Source organism: Sciurus carolinensis, chromosome 5 (assembly GCF_902686445.1).
Source record: "Sciurus carolinensis chromosome 5, mSciCar1.2, whole genome shotgun sequence".
In the NCBI taxonomy this organism is placed as follows: Eukaryota; Metazoa; Chordata; class Mammalia; order Rodentia; family Sciuridae; genus Sciurus; species Sciurus carolinensis.
In genome coordinates this window covers 41,702,276-41,717,853 of record NC_062217.1, presented here as the reverse complement: position 1 = coordinate 41,717,853, position 15,578 = coordinate 41,702,276, and positions in this window count along the sequence as shown.

Here is a 15,578-nt window from a genome sequence, read left to right as displayed (position 1 = left end):
GGGGAAATTTTCTTTTTCCTCTTAGGAGAGATCTTCCTCATATCATTTTATATTTAAAGTACAACAGAGGTTTATTCTTGACAGGGGTATGGCTGCCTTGGTCCATGAAAGGGTGGACTAATCTGGCCAATTCTGGGGTGTGGCTCAGGCCTCTTGCGTCTCTTACTGAACTGCATATGTCTCTCTAACTCCATCTTGTTTTATTTCTCATACAGTCTAGAACAATAGTGATAGTGATCTGTTTATCAAGGCTCCAATATTTCATATTCCCTTTTATTCATTCAGTTTTCTAGTTAATCTGAACTATTAATTGCTACCCATTCTGTTCTAAAATGTCTTGCTTTCACATCTTTGTTCCCATTGTTTTTCCTATCTAGAATATTCTTCCGTTTAATCACCAAGTGTTCAAACCTTTTCATTTTTTAATTTGTTCTAATTAGTTATACATGACAGTAGAATGCATTTGGACACTTTGTACACAAATGGAGCACAATTTCACCTTCCTCTAGCTGAACATGGTACAGAGTCACACTGGCAGCAACATCATACATGTATATAGGGTAATAATTACTTTTCATTCTTCAAGACCAATGTGGTATCTCCTACTCCAAGAAAAGCTATGTGACCTCAGGAACTTTGTCTTTTTGTTTATAGCTGTATCCTCAGTGCCTAGGTTATTTCCTGATGTATTAGATCCTAAATGTACTCAGAATAGTTTAAATAAAATGAGGTAGGCATTAGGAAACAGATTATTTCCACTTTAGGAAAGATTCAGTCATTAGTTCTAAAATAATTCATGTTCTTACCTTCAAGGAACCCAGTCTAAGGGATTAAAATGTAACTAACAAAAATTTATCACTTTTTTTTCTTAAAGTATTGGACATTTTATGTATGTGCTTCATATCCTCAAAATAAACCTTAAGCTCCTTGAGTTGGCAGAATTCAGAATACATTAAAAATTGTACAAAATGTGTATCCACTGAATGAATAAATGAATTTATAAATTGTTAAGTAAATTCCAAAACTCCAAGGTTCCATGAAGCTCTTACCTCTCCTAATGCTGTGCAAGACAGGAGCAAATCCCTCCACTACCCACAGCCCCTTGTCAACTCCGGACTCAATCCTGTGATTCCCAGTGAGGTGTAAGATTGAAACTTCCTAAACCAGTTCCTAATTTATCTGATATTCACATCAGTTGAAGTCATGGATTCTGGATTCTCTAACTCCCAAGACAACATTCAGGAAGTTCTGTTAGTGACCCCATCAGTCCATGTGCTGTGTGGTTCTGCTGTTGAGGCTACATTACACGCTTCTAAGTGTGACACCATTTGCAGGGCACTACAGCCAGGCACCAATGGTGACCCAAATATTACTATAACCAAATTTATTTCATATTGCTCCTCTCCCTATAACTTTTCAAAGAAGTGATTGGAATAACTAAAATATACAGGTATCTGGAATTTTAAGAGAAGGCACGCAGGACATTTGGGACTTTGCGAGGTTTGCGTGTGTTCTTTGAAAGCACTAGTCTTCTGGTTCCATCTTTCTAGATAAGCATTCTGCAGTACAGAACTGAACTTCATCAAATTTCATTTAAAATTTCATACTTAGTAGACCAAATATCAGCTACATTACCTTCTTTTTAATTTGTTTTTTAATTTTTCTGATTTCCACTTCCACTACTTCTGTTCTGCCTTGTATTGGCTATCCTTCTCAGTGCTATAAGGTAAATCGTTCCTTAATTTAAGATGGAGTAAAAGCCTAACCATGGAAAAGTTTTTCCAAAAAATAAAGCTTTTAGAGAAAAATAGGAAACTATCTTTAAGATGTTAGATAGGCAAAGATTTTTAAAGGAGAGTACACAAAAGGAAAAACTCATAAGAGAAAAAATTAACTGGAGTCCAGGAAGATTATAAATTTCTCTCATCCAAAAATACCATTAAAGAGTAAAAAAAGCAAGGCACAGCCTAGGGAAGATGCTTGCAATACACATAATGATCTGAAAGGAGTACAGATGTCTAGAAAATACAGAGATCACAAAGTATTAAGGAAAAGACAATCAGACAGAAAAAAATTGCTAAGGGACTTGAAAAGGTACTTAAAAATATTCACATTCCCAAACATGAAAATTGTACCTAAACCATTATTCGTCAGGGAAATGGGAATAAAATAACAATGATGTATCATTAAACATTCACCAAATTGGCTAAACTTAAACTGCCAGGCAATCCCATGTGCTGACAAATATGTAAAATATTAGAATTCATATATTGCTGGTGGAAGTATAAATTGATACAAGTACTTCATTTGAGAGTACATATTAAAGCTAAAAATATGTCTAATTTATGACTCTAATATTCTATTCCTGGCAATAGAATTTCCAACAACAATGAATGTATGTGCCCATTAAATTATGAATTTCAACTTTCAGAGTGGTTTCATTCCTAATAACCCCCAAATGGATACAATGCTAATGTCTATCAATAGAATAAAAGAGCTATGCTAGATTGATACAGTGGAATGCTACATAGCAAGGAAAATGTATGAACTACTGATATACACAACATTGATGAAAAAACAGAAGAGTATGTATGCTTTGTTTCCATACGTATAAAGTTAAAAAACAGGCATAGACCACCTATTGTGATGTAGGTCAGAATAACTTTACCTTTATTGGTTATTTACTGACAAGGAGAGCAAAGGACATAGAGAATACAAAAACAATTCTATATTATGCTTTGGTTAGTTGTTCATGTGTGCATACATGTATAAACATTCATTAAACTAGACCTTTTAGATTTACTTACATTACTATATAAAGCTTAAAAAAAAAAACTATAAAGATAAAACAATTAACTCGACTTTGTGTGACCCATATGATGGTCTTATACAATGACCAAGTGCAATCTCCTAAACTTCATGAAATTTCTTAAACAGAGTTCAACCATTCTCGGGTAGTATATGAAGAATTCTTTGCTGAGTGCTCACATTCTCTCTGCCACATGAATTCTTTTCCCTTTTGGGAAGGATAGTTAGTGGAAGAAAAGAATGGAGACCCTGACAGCTTATTGTTCCCCTCACCTTGATCAAACTTTAGACAGGTTTCCTTTTCTCAGAACAGTTACTTTAGAAAACTTGAAATTGTGAATTCTTTCTCTGATGATTTGAGATGTAAATCTGTTCCCAACCTCCTTCCAAGTTTACAATCCAGCAACTCTTTCTAAAGGATCAGACTCATCTCTTTGAAATGTGACCACCAGGAAAGATGGTGCCCTTAACTCTCCATCTCTGTGGCAGGTAACCTAACTTCTTCTGGAAGCACCAATTAGCAACCATAGACAGACTAGTCATGCTGAACAAACTTCTGTCAACACCCTTGAGTTGTCGTTTTTGACTAACTCATACCAGTGCTTAAGAACCCCCAACCTTATGTCAGGATTGTACAGTTTAATCTCTCTACCCTGTTGCAATATTCTTAAATAAAATCTTCCTTGTGTTTCAAAAATTCCCTCATCTAGAGCACATAGCTCAGGGTGGAAGCTGCAATCACCAGGTGTAAGTGCCAATTCTAGGAACCACAGACCCCACCACTCTGCAAGCAGTTGCTAAAGGTCGCATCTCTAAGACGTGGAAGAACACAAATATTTCCACTTTCACCATTTTTATTCAATATAGTGCTGGAAGTTCTCACTACAGCAATCAGGCAAGAGAAGTAAATAAAGGACATTCAAATTGGAAAAGAAGTTATAACTTTCAAAATCCAATCATTTCAAATTGTCTCTTTGCAGATAACATGACCTTATATATAGAAAAATCTCAAATATTACACACACACACACACACACACACAATATCAGAACCAACAAATGAATTCAGAAAAATTCCAGGATAAGAATAAACAAAAATCAGTAACAATGCTATATGCCAATAGCATATTATCTGAAATAAAAATCAAGAATACAGTCTCATTTATAGTATCTGAAAATATTTTCATTTTCAATTCTAGGATAAATACAATCTTAAAAAGTAAAAGATCTCTTATACTGTGGATATGAGATGTCTCCCAAGTGCTCCCCTATTAATGCAGAAATATTCAGAGGTGAAAATGATTAGATTTTGAATCATCCTAATTTGAATGGACTAACTGGGAGGTAACAGTAGGCCGTGGGGCCCAACTGGAGGAGGCTGGTCACTGGGGGAATCCCTGGAAGGGTTCATCTTCCCTTACAGCCCTTCTTCCCTCCCTCTCTGCTCCTTAGATCCAGTGAGCAGAGCAGTGCTCCTCCACCACAGCATGCTGCCATGATGTTCCTCCTCACGTCGGGACCAGAGCAGTGGAGCCTGCTGACCATGGACCAAACCTCTGAAAGCACGAGCCAAAAGAAACCAACTTCCTCTAAGTTGTTCTTGTCAGGTATTTCAGCTACGGTGATAAAAACCTAACACAATCTCTATCATGAGAATCATAAAACATTGATTGAAGAAATCGAAGAGAACACAAATGGGAAGACATGCTGCATTCTGGACTGGAAGAAACAATACTGTTACAACGTCAATACCACCTGGGTTATGGAGTTTTCTGTCACTGTAACAAATGCCCAAGATAAAACAACTTATAAAGAAAAAAGGATTATCCTCACTCCTGGTTCCAGTCCATAATCAATTGAAGCTATTACCATGGAACTATGGGACATCCTGTCTGGGAGGACAGTGTAAATTAAAGCCACTCACCTCATAGCCAGGAATCCTGATAGAGACAGGAGAGGACTGAAGTCCCACTATCACCTTGAGGCCACACCCCAGTGACCTAACTCCTCCCACTAGGACCTCCTCAAAGGTTCCATCACCTCTCAGTAGTACCAAGCCAGGGGTCAAGCCTTTAACACATAGGCCTTAAAGGCACATTCCAGATCCAAACTATAGCATTATCAAGCAATCTGCATATTTAATGCATTCCCTATAAAAATACCAATGATATCCTTCAAAGAACTAAAAAAAAGAAAAAAAAAAAGAAAAATCCTAACGTTTATATGGAATCACAAAATCTCCTGAATAACCAAAACTATCTTGAGCAAAAAGAACAAAGCCGAAGACATTTCCCTGAGTTCAAAGCATACTATAAAGTTCTAGTAATGAAAACAGCATGGTATTAGCATAAAAGCACACATGTGGACAATGCACCAACAGGCAGCTGATTGTTGACAGAGTTTGACATATACAGGCAACTGATTTTTGACAATGCTGAGAACATACATTGGAAAATGGATAATCTTGTCAATAGATGGTGCTGTAGAAATTATATATTTACAAGAATGAGAATAAAACTGGACATTTCTTATTTATTACAAAAATCAACTTAGAATGGATTAAAGACTCAAATGTAAGCCTCAAAACTATGAAACTACTAGAAAAATAGAGGAAACACTTCAGAATATTAGAATGGGAAAACATCAAAGACATTTCTTGAGAAAGCAACCAAAACAGAAAAAAAAAAAAAAAAGCAAAAACAGACAAATGGAATTACATTGAACAAAATGCTTCTTCACAGTAAAGGAAATCAACAGGGTAAAAAGGCAACCTGCCAAACAGAAAATATTTGAAAACTATACCTCTGACAAAAGGTTGATATCCAGAATATAAAGAACTGTAAAAACTCAAGAGCAAAAAAATATATATTTTTGATTTAAAAATAGGCAATAGACCTGAACTGACGTTTCTCAAAAGAAGAAATAAGGATGTCCAACAGATATATGAAAGTATGTTCCCCATCACTGATCATCAGGAAAATGCAAGTCAAAACCACCAAGAGGTAGCACCTAACCCCAGACAAAATGGCTACTAGGAAAAGACAAGAGGTAGTAAGTATCGGTGAGGCTGTGGAGTAAAGGGAACCCTGTACACTGCTACTATGGATGCAAGTGAGCCATTATGGGAGACAGTAGGGAGTTTCCTCAGGTTCAAAAGGGAACCGCCATGGAATCCAGCAATCCCACCACTGGGAACAGAGCCAAAGGAAGCAAGTGCGTGGAAGAGACATCTGCATTCCCACGTTCACTGCAACAGCACCCACCGTCATCAGGGAATGGAAGCAGCTGAGTGTCCGTCAGCAGATGAATGGACAAATGTGGTCCCTGTACCCAGTACAACTCAGCCACAAAAATAAATTGTGACAACATGGATGGGGCTGGAGAGCATTATGTGACATACCACATGGTACCATCTGCATGACATTTAAGATGGTGTCACTTGTATGGAATTTTAAAAAGTTGATCTCACAGGAGTTGAGAGTAGAGTGTTTATTACCAGAAGCTGAGGAGCATAAGTAGGTTGGGGAAAGGTCCGTCAATGGGTAACAAGTTACAATTAATTAGCAACAAGAAGCTCTGGTATACTATCATACAGCAGAGTGATGGTAGAGAATAGTAACATACTATGTATTTCAAAAGGTCATAAGAAAGGATTTTGAAAGTTTTGCCAAAAGAGATAGTTAAAGTTAATTTGATTTAAAAATTACATACATATATCAAACATACGGTACTCCCATTAATAAGCATCATTTTTGTTTTTATATGCCAGTTAAAGTAAATTTAACAGCTAGGAATGATGGCACATGCCTATAATCCCAGCTACTCTGGAAGCCAAGGATCACAAGTTCAAGATCAGCCTAGGAAACTTAGCAACACCCTATCTTAGAATGAGAAGGCTGGGACTGTAACTGTGTGCTAGAACACTTGCCTATCATGTTTGGGAACTTAGATTCAATCTCTAGTACCACAAAAATAATAAACTTATTTAATTTTAAAAGGTCAGATCTCTGTAAGTTTGGAAGTGATCATTAAATTGAAGACATTCCTTAAAATCAAAGCAATGCCAGAATTTTACAACAAAAATCCAAATGACTATTGCCAAATTAAAAAATGTGTTAATTCATATTTTCCCAATAAAATTGCATGTAAATAAACCCCAAAATACCAAATCAGGTATTTCAAATATTAAATTAAGTGAAAGCTAACAATCAAGAAGGCCAATAATCACTCTGATTATACACAGAAAGAGTGATCTTTGTGGCCTTTTTAGCCAGAGGAAGGTGAGAATGGAATATTTCTGTTCATTAGGATAAAAAGAACTGACACGTGAGAGACAGCAAACTTTTTAGAAATGTTATGAATAAAATAAATGACTGAAAATTTTCACTAACAATAAAAAGGGGGAAAAGATAAAAACCACTCATATTAATCAAAGGAAAAGAAACATGAGTTGTTTAAAGAACAAAAAGAATAAGAAAGGCAAACAAAGCCATAGTGTTATTTTCTTTAATTTTTGGTAAATAATTTTGGAAACGTAAATGATTGAGATAAGAAGGGAAAAGAGCAGATCATCCTATTAAGCTAGGATAGAAGAATTAAAAAATATATGGAAAGGAGACATAAAGGAAGGACATGGAAATAAGATTTTAATTCAGAAGTTCCACATAACTTTTCTGGACGAAGTCTCTCTCCAGGTCTGTCAATCACAAATTCCTGGGAAATCTGTAAATCTACCTGTGTACTGTTAGTTAACCTCCCAATAAATTCATTGAGAGAGATACTATATCTTGAAGAACCCTTAATCTAAGGGATTTTCCAGCACTATCAACTGATCACATGAGGACCATGTCAGTCTGAGGATCCCAAGACTGACCAGACCACGGGAAACCATCTTGAGATCACCAGACTGACACCATTCCTATATTCCTTCCCATACCCACTCCTCACCAAGTTTCCTTTAAAAGAGTTTGGAACCCCCAGAATGTATTTCTCACTCTCCCTTAAATGTGTATCTGGATGTTAAATAAAGCTGTCTATGCCTGTGACTGATGCATGCTCAGATTCTTTTCCATCGCATAAGCTGAGAACCCCACTGGTCCTGAGTTGAGTTCCCCTTTTCTCCAGGAATTCCCCAGACCCTTCTTCAGACACCTCTTCTCCCATGACACTGAATGGTAAGCAATCAACCAACAAATGGCACCAGAACAGAGTTTAGGTTGTAAATAGTCAGATGTTTTATGTACCTGTAGAAATGTCCCCATAAAACCCCTCATTGACAAAGTCAAGGAGGATCTGAGATGACAAATCCAAGAACGTCTTTGTCAAAAATTCTATATGTCCTGAGCAGGATAAACTTGCAGGTAGAAAGAAGCTTTGAGTCCCACATTGGTTAGGAAATAACCTGATTTGCTTTTTCTCTCCAGGATTTCAAGGGATTCTTACAGCTTTGGATCACTTCCTAGCCCTCTTTAGTGTATCAGAGTGACAATACACAAATAGAAAAAGCTGACTGCATTCTGAAAATCTGGTCCCAAGGGAGGTATCTGGATCCCTGTTGAGAACAGATGGCTAGAATTTAAAGTTTGAAAATTAGCATAGATTCAGACAATATAGTAGAATTTCCTTTAGGCTATCGCAGAAAGGGCTCCTGCCCCAGGGTTGTACCCTAGGATTCACACCAGCTTCTGAAGGTTTGGAAAATAATTTTTCTCCCTGGCTTCATATAATGCATGTATATTACACTTCCCATAGAGTGCTGAGAGTGGTGTAAAATTATTACAGGGAGAAGGACAAAAAGATTGAGCATGCATACCTGAGAGAATGAAAGACTCACTTCTGGCTGGTGCAAATCAGAGACGTGGACATAGACCCACTTCACAGACAACAAAACTAAGATGCAGACAGCTTAGTTACTTGCCCTCATTAACACAACCATCCGCCCTTCTCACTGTCACTGGGATGTGACAGGACCAGTGTTGGATTCAAGATGCAAACCCAGAATGAGAAACAGGAACGTAATGATGCAGAAGATGTTCAAATGACCAACGACCAACAGAACAGTCCTGTGTTGAGGGATGCCATTGGCACTCCAACAAAGCAACGTGGGCAGCCATTTACAAAGTTTTTCCTCTGATTCACTTAGAAAGATGTTTCACTTACAGTTACTTCCACTTCTTCCCCACCCTTTCCCTAATCTACTCCCCCAATCTTTAACCTCCCTTTCTCTCAGGATTATAAGGCATAAAGAAAGTCCTCTAAATGTCTCCCTCTCAGCTCAAAAGATAGCACGTTGTCTAAAAGGAAAATACAGATACAGGTCCCAGGAGGTCAAGGTTCTCTTTGATGTGACAAGGAGACTCAGGGACAATGAAGGCCATGATGTTGTTGGATGAGGGCAGATCCCATGAATTAACTGCCATTTGTTTCTCTGTACCCCTTTATCCCTCTCATGAAAGCTTTCTGCACCCCAGAGCCCACAAAGATGGAGATTTGTGCAGAATGTTCCCTTCTGCTTTCCTCAAAGCTGGTTTTTGAGTAAGACCCATTTTCCCTCACAAATCTGCCTCCTGAGCTTTGGCAGAGTGCAGCAGTAAAGCCTTCCTCAGGGTCACATCACTACCAGCACCCACAGACCTACAAATATGTAGCTCAGACAGCATCCTAGCAAAGGTCGCCTTTACGCTGTATCTTGGCAGTGCTTCTCTGTGACAACTCTTCCTTGATCACACACTAAGGACTTGACCTTGGCCTGTTATATCATTATATTGTGGACCATCAGTGAACCAGCAAGCCCAACTGAACATTCCAATGTGTCCCCAAAATATTTTCCAACTAATTCTGGATCATTAATGAAATGCAAACTTTATGTCATATAATTTGCAGAATTCATATTAATTGCACATATGAATTCAGAGAAAATTAAATGGAATGAAAGAGAAAATAAAAATTACTTTTAAGCAAAACCTCAGAGAAATAAGCTAAATTTGCCTAGGATTTAAGGGAGCCCTGAGAACAGACAATTTTCCAGACTTCTTATGAGTCTAATAGGGATTATTTCAACATGGTAAAATCAAGTTAGAGCTGGAAACCCTTCATCTTTAGACTACACCTTAATCTCTTACGGAAAATGGCTCTTGAACCATTTATCACCAAAATGAGAAAAGTGGTAAAAAGTGGGTAGTAATGACTTAAGTTATCTGACTCTGTGGCTTTCTCTCCTCTCCCCTTTTAAGTTCTGCAGGCTGTCCTTTATGAAATACAGAATTCCTGAAGAACCTGTCAATCAGCTCTCACAGCTGTGGTCTGCAGCCTGGTATCCTTGTTTTGTTTTTGGGTTTTGGGGGATTTTGTTTTGCTTTTGTTTTCTTTTCCATGTTCAAGTCTTAACCCTCCTCCCCTCCAAATCAATTATTCATAACTATTTATTTGCAGTTCCCTACCCCAGGTGGTATCTCTTGAAATTATTCTGCTGGGTAATTAGGCTTAATGTAGACAGGATTGAAACAAAGATCAATCCTGTGTTCATGTTGTAGTGGTTCAATTAGGGGATTTATTTTCATTTTTCTATGTAGGTATAACATGTACAAAATTCCTCATTTTTCAGATCAGATGGGTCTGTTCTCATCCTAGGTCAAACATGGAGAACAACACTTGACCTATCTTCAATCAAAGCAAATTATTTCAGGCAGTGTCCTTTTTATTAAAGAAAAGATAGTAAAATGAAAATGGAGCATTAATGCTAAGTAATTACTAATATAATGATAATTTTCAAAAGTCTAAAAATGCCAGAAAGATTTAGAAAACACATTAACAGATACAACCAGTATCTGGTTTATTTGCCCCTACAAGGTACTAACCTGGAGTATTTTAATGTTGGTGTTAATTTCCAAAATGAAAAAACCCCATTATATTCAAACATCACTTGTAATTTGAGGTGTGTGTATTTTAGGATCACAAAACAAGTTACTAACAACTTATTTTAGAAGACATGCTAAAACTAGTACATAAAAGACACAGTTTTCTCTTTGTCCCCAAAATAACTCCCCTGATCTTTATGGATTCCCATAGTATTTGGAATTAATGCATCCCTCTTTACTTGTTACCCAACTTTTCTTTTTGGTGGACTTGAGAATAACTGGTACTTCAAAGTTTTATATTTCTACCTTCTTATATTCTGGGTAGAATATTCAACTTAGAAATCAGATGCATTGCTATATTCAGTAGAGGAGATCTCTAAGGAGTTGTCAGAAGACTAAACTAGGACAGAGGAAGAGATGCAGAAGGAGAACATCGCCCCATTGGCCCCGCACAGTCCTGCTGCCCAGTAAAAACTGTAGCAAATGACCCTTTGTCACTAGTGCAGTTTCAGGTCAGATCAATCTAGGGGAGGCACTCCAACACCAAATTTGCCACAATGACAAAAACAGGTAAGAACTAAGACTACTCGCAGCTCTGGGCTTCACCTAGATTCTGGAGCAGGGTGTTATAAATACAGTGGAATTATGAAAGTATGAAGAACGGGCAACTAATCTCTAAATAATAATAACTGGTATCAACATATGAGAGGAGAGACTGATCAAAAGTTACTTTTGTTTGGGCCTCAGAAATGTGGAAATGGCAAAGCAAGATTTTTACTTTTGCTTTTCAGAATGTGAAGGTCAGTCATTGGATAAATACAGAAAAGGACTCAGGAGAGATGGCATCAGAAGAGGATGGTTTATTCAGGAGAATTGCTTTGTCTCTGTGATAGACTCAGGGGAGGAAAGCAGCAAAGGGAAGGCCTCTGTCGCTTGTGCAGGCTGCAGAAGTGGAGTCAGGAGTGCTGAAACCGCCAGAATTTGCCCCCCTCCTCTAATGTAGGAACACACTTCTCCTGCTGAGAGAAGGAGGGTAAAGGGCTGTGACCTCCCAACCCAACAGGCACCAGAGAAGATGGAGCAGAGATGCCCAGTCAGATCCAATGCAGGATAACGAAATCTACATAGGTACGTAACTTGGCCTTCGTTTCTGTAAATCATTAACTGTTTCATGGGACTGATCCCCATCTAGCTGCTTCTCCCAGTTTGATCAAAATACATAAGGTTCATCTTTTGTGGGCAGTCAGCTCAGTTCCACTAGCCTGGATCCCAACATAGTCCCTGAGCTAGGCTGTCGGTAGCAGACATGGAGGACTGAGCAGACCTAGACCATTTGAATGGGGTCTGTGGATTACTTGGTATGGCTGCCACCACAGACTGGGTAGCTTCAACAACAAATTTACTTTTCACAGCTGTAGAGGATAAAAATCGGACTAAGGTGTTGGCAGAGTTGGTTTCCTTTGGAATCCTCTGCCCTAGGTTTGTATATGGCCGTCTTCTCCATGTGTCCTGCATCATTTCCCTTGGTACCTGTCTGAGCCCCAATCTCTTCTTCTTTTGAGGACAGCAGCCACTGGATTAAGGCCTGTCCTAATGATCTCACATTAAATATTTCCCTCTTCAAAAACCCTATCTCCCATTACTTTCCCCTATGAAGAGCGTATTTGAGCTTCCATTTAAGCTTCCACAATGTTACCCTTATGAGTTTTGTATTTTATGACTCCTATAATTATGCACATTACTAAATTTATATGCTTTTTGCTATTCCTGCTTTTAAAAAACAGTCTACAAGTGTAGTCATGTTCTCAAGTATTGGGTGTTAGAACTTCAACACATAAATTGGGAGGGGAACATAATTTGATCCATAACAGATGGCCAACTTCTGCCTGAATTTTAAGAATCTTGGTCCTGAGATTAAAGTAGGACTCTCTTTAATTGTATATAAATGAACTAAAGGGAGGTAGCTCATATTTGAGGTAGGCTGACTGGTATGGAGAAAATTATAAAGAAAATGAAAATGATATACATACATCTTCAGGATACACTGAGTAGACCCTGAATCAAGTCCAAATATGAGAAAGACAACGTACACTGAGAAAGACAAAGGACAGCATTGTGGAGAGCTTTGGACATGTGTCGAAGAAAGGTAGAATTTGTCCAAAGGAAGGTATGAATTTTTTTTATTATTGTTGTTGCTTTTACACATAAAAGAGTACCAAGAACAAGACAGTTCTTTTTGAAGCTTAGGTTGGTAGCATCATGTAGGGTGGGTTGGTGAGAGTGAGAAACGGAATTTCACAAATGAGGGGAAAGAGGTAATGAGAGATTTGATACATGAAAATGGGGGATGGGGATGGTGTGGGGAAAACTAAGAAGAGAAGGGGAAAAAAGATGGAATTTAATAACAAATTGGAAGTAAAGAACTAGTGAGAAGCAATGATAAAAGAAATGCCAGAATTTAAATCCAACTTATTCATCACCATTCTTGATAGCAAACAGTGTTTCTATTTTTCCATTTTAAAGACCTAATTAAATTGTCACTTTAAAAATATGGAACAACAATTTCTGTTGTTGCATGTCTGTTTATTAACTGATTTGCTTTTGCAGAGCTGTGAATATTATTTAAAGAGGACACCTCTTTTCCCCTCAGAAAGTCCTTGATTCAGTGGATGTTAAATTACTCACAAAAACTTACTAATTAAATTGGCTGTAACTGCCACCGTTAAAATGTGATGGCCAACGTAATTGGCTCAAAAGTGACTGCTAATGTCTCATTCATAGAGGACATGCAAATTAATTTTATAGTTTCCACTTCCAAATACACAGAGCCTTCCGTTCCCTCTGTTACCCATCTGTCAGTCCCTGCCTGCACAGGCTTCCTCACTAAGCAGCCATACAACTCCTGTAATGGTTTCCTGAATTAATATTCATTGTGGTAGGAAACAAACCCACAGCCTCACCCTACCTAGGAGGAGTTTACAGACAGTCTCACTGACACAGGTATATGTTCCCATGTGCCCAGGGTAAGCACATATCTCAGGCCACCTCACTACTCACCTCCTTCAACCCCACCATTGACCTCTGACAGACATGCACATGGACATTTGTGTGCACACCAAGCAGGCACAATAGTTGGCTGAGAGCATCTGTCTTGGCTTCCATATTAGACCTTTTGTTTTCATCAGCTTTTATTTCCCTTCCTTCACCTTAGATGACCTAGTTAGGGCCTTATGTCCTGCACTACTTCTGATAATTCCCTTTCTAAAACCTGGATTGTGGACTTAGCCCTAGACATTGATTGTGGTCTTCCTGTGACCTAGACCATATCCATCCACTTGAATTTCAAGGATGTCCTGCTGATAAATAGAAGATAGCATGAATGGTGGGAACATGAAGTTAAGGGAATAATTCTGTAATTTGGACCCACTGTGCTGACCCCACGTGCCTTCTTTAAAAAAAAAAAAAAAAAAAAAAAAAAGGAAAAAAATTAACCTGCAGCCCTGCCTGGCTTAAGTCAATAAGATAGGTTATAATCCTGAGCAAGTTGTTATTGCAGAAGAAATGTCACTAAGAACAACACAAGTTACCCTGAAGAGGGGGACTTTTGTGATCCTTTCACAGACCAAGTTCTAGAACTCAGGGAGATAAGCAACATTGCCCCTCACCATAAAATCTGGAAGAACAGATTCCAAGTAGAACTGGGGAAACAAAGTGACCTAGAGTTGCCCTGAACCTTTACTACGCCCGGTGGGGACTTCAAAGTCTGATGTCATCCTGTGGTCAGCCAAAACTCAAGAGGTGGACCTGGGCAGGATTCTCTGGAAATTTCCCTGAAACTACCAATAACACTTCAGGGCAGAAGGGGAGACACCATCCTTCTCCATTCTGAGGAGCCATAGTCTCCCTTGAGAGTCTTTCCATTTTCCCTTCCCTTCTAAGAAACTCATGCCTGCTACTCTGAGTAATATAACTGAAATCTCTCTGCTATCATTGCAAGAACCAGTGAGAGTGAAAGAATTGCTTTGGCTGCCTCAGCTCCAAGGCAGGGCCCTTGCCCTGTAACACTACCACCCGATCAGGCTACTAGGCTCCATCTACCAGATTAGCCATTCTCAGGAACCAAAACCAAGATGAGTTGATCATACCCTTCTTATTACCCACTTAGAAAGTAGCTCATGTTTCACACAGATTCAAATTCCTTCCTCTTCCTCGTGAGCCCTTGTTTCTGAGGTCTCAGTAGGCCTCAGAATGGAGTTCTGATGAATTATGAGACCAAGTCATGCCACAATTTAAGCATAGCTGGTTTTCTCAGCCAAAGGGGTTAGTTTGCTCTCCACATATCCACAAACTCATTTAAAAAGATTATGACAGGTAATGAATATTACAAAACTAAGAAAATTAAAACAATAGGAAGAATCTTGAGCAGTCAACAATTCTAAAACCCCTGAGTAATCCATAAATTCAATGTTCTCAAACTATAATAAATAACATGGCAGAATTTAGCTAATGAAAGATGAAACAACTCAAATTTTTCATTAAGGAGTTATGAAGACATAGTTTATTGGTTTTATACTAAATCACACAAATACTCAGCAGCTACAATCCTTTAGATTTGTTTTGACTCCACATCTCAATTTAATACTTCCAGGGTGAAAAATTCAACAAAACAGTTGTGACAAAATGTTCCCATGTACTTTAGAAGTCTATTTTACTTAATCTTCCAAATAAGACCTATCTGATGAACCAAACAGGCTTGGCCATGTATCTTCTTGAAAAGAAGCTGTTAATAAAGCATGCAAACTAGGAAATTGGAACCCAAACCAATGCATTGACTGGCGTTTAGTCAAAAATAACAATACACACATTATGGCTAGTTTGTACAGAAGAGAATTATAAAAGAGAGAATTTGTCACTG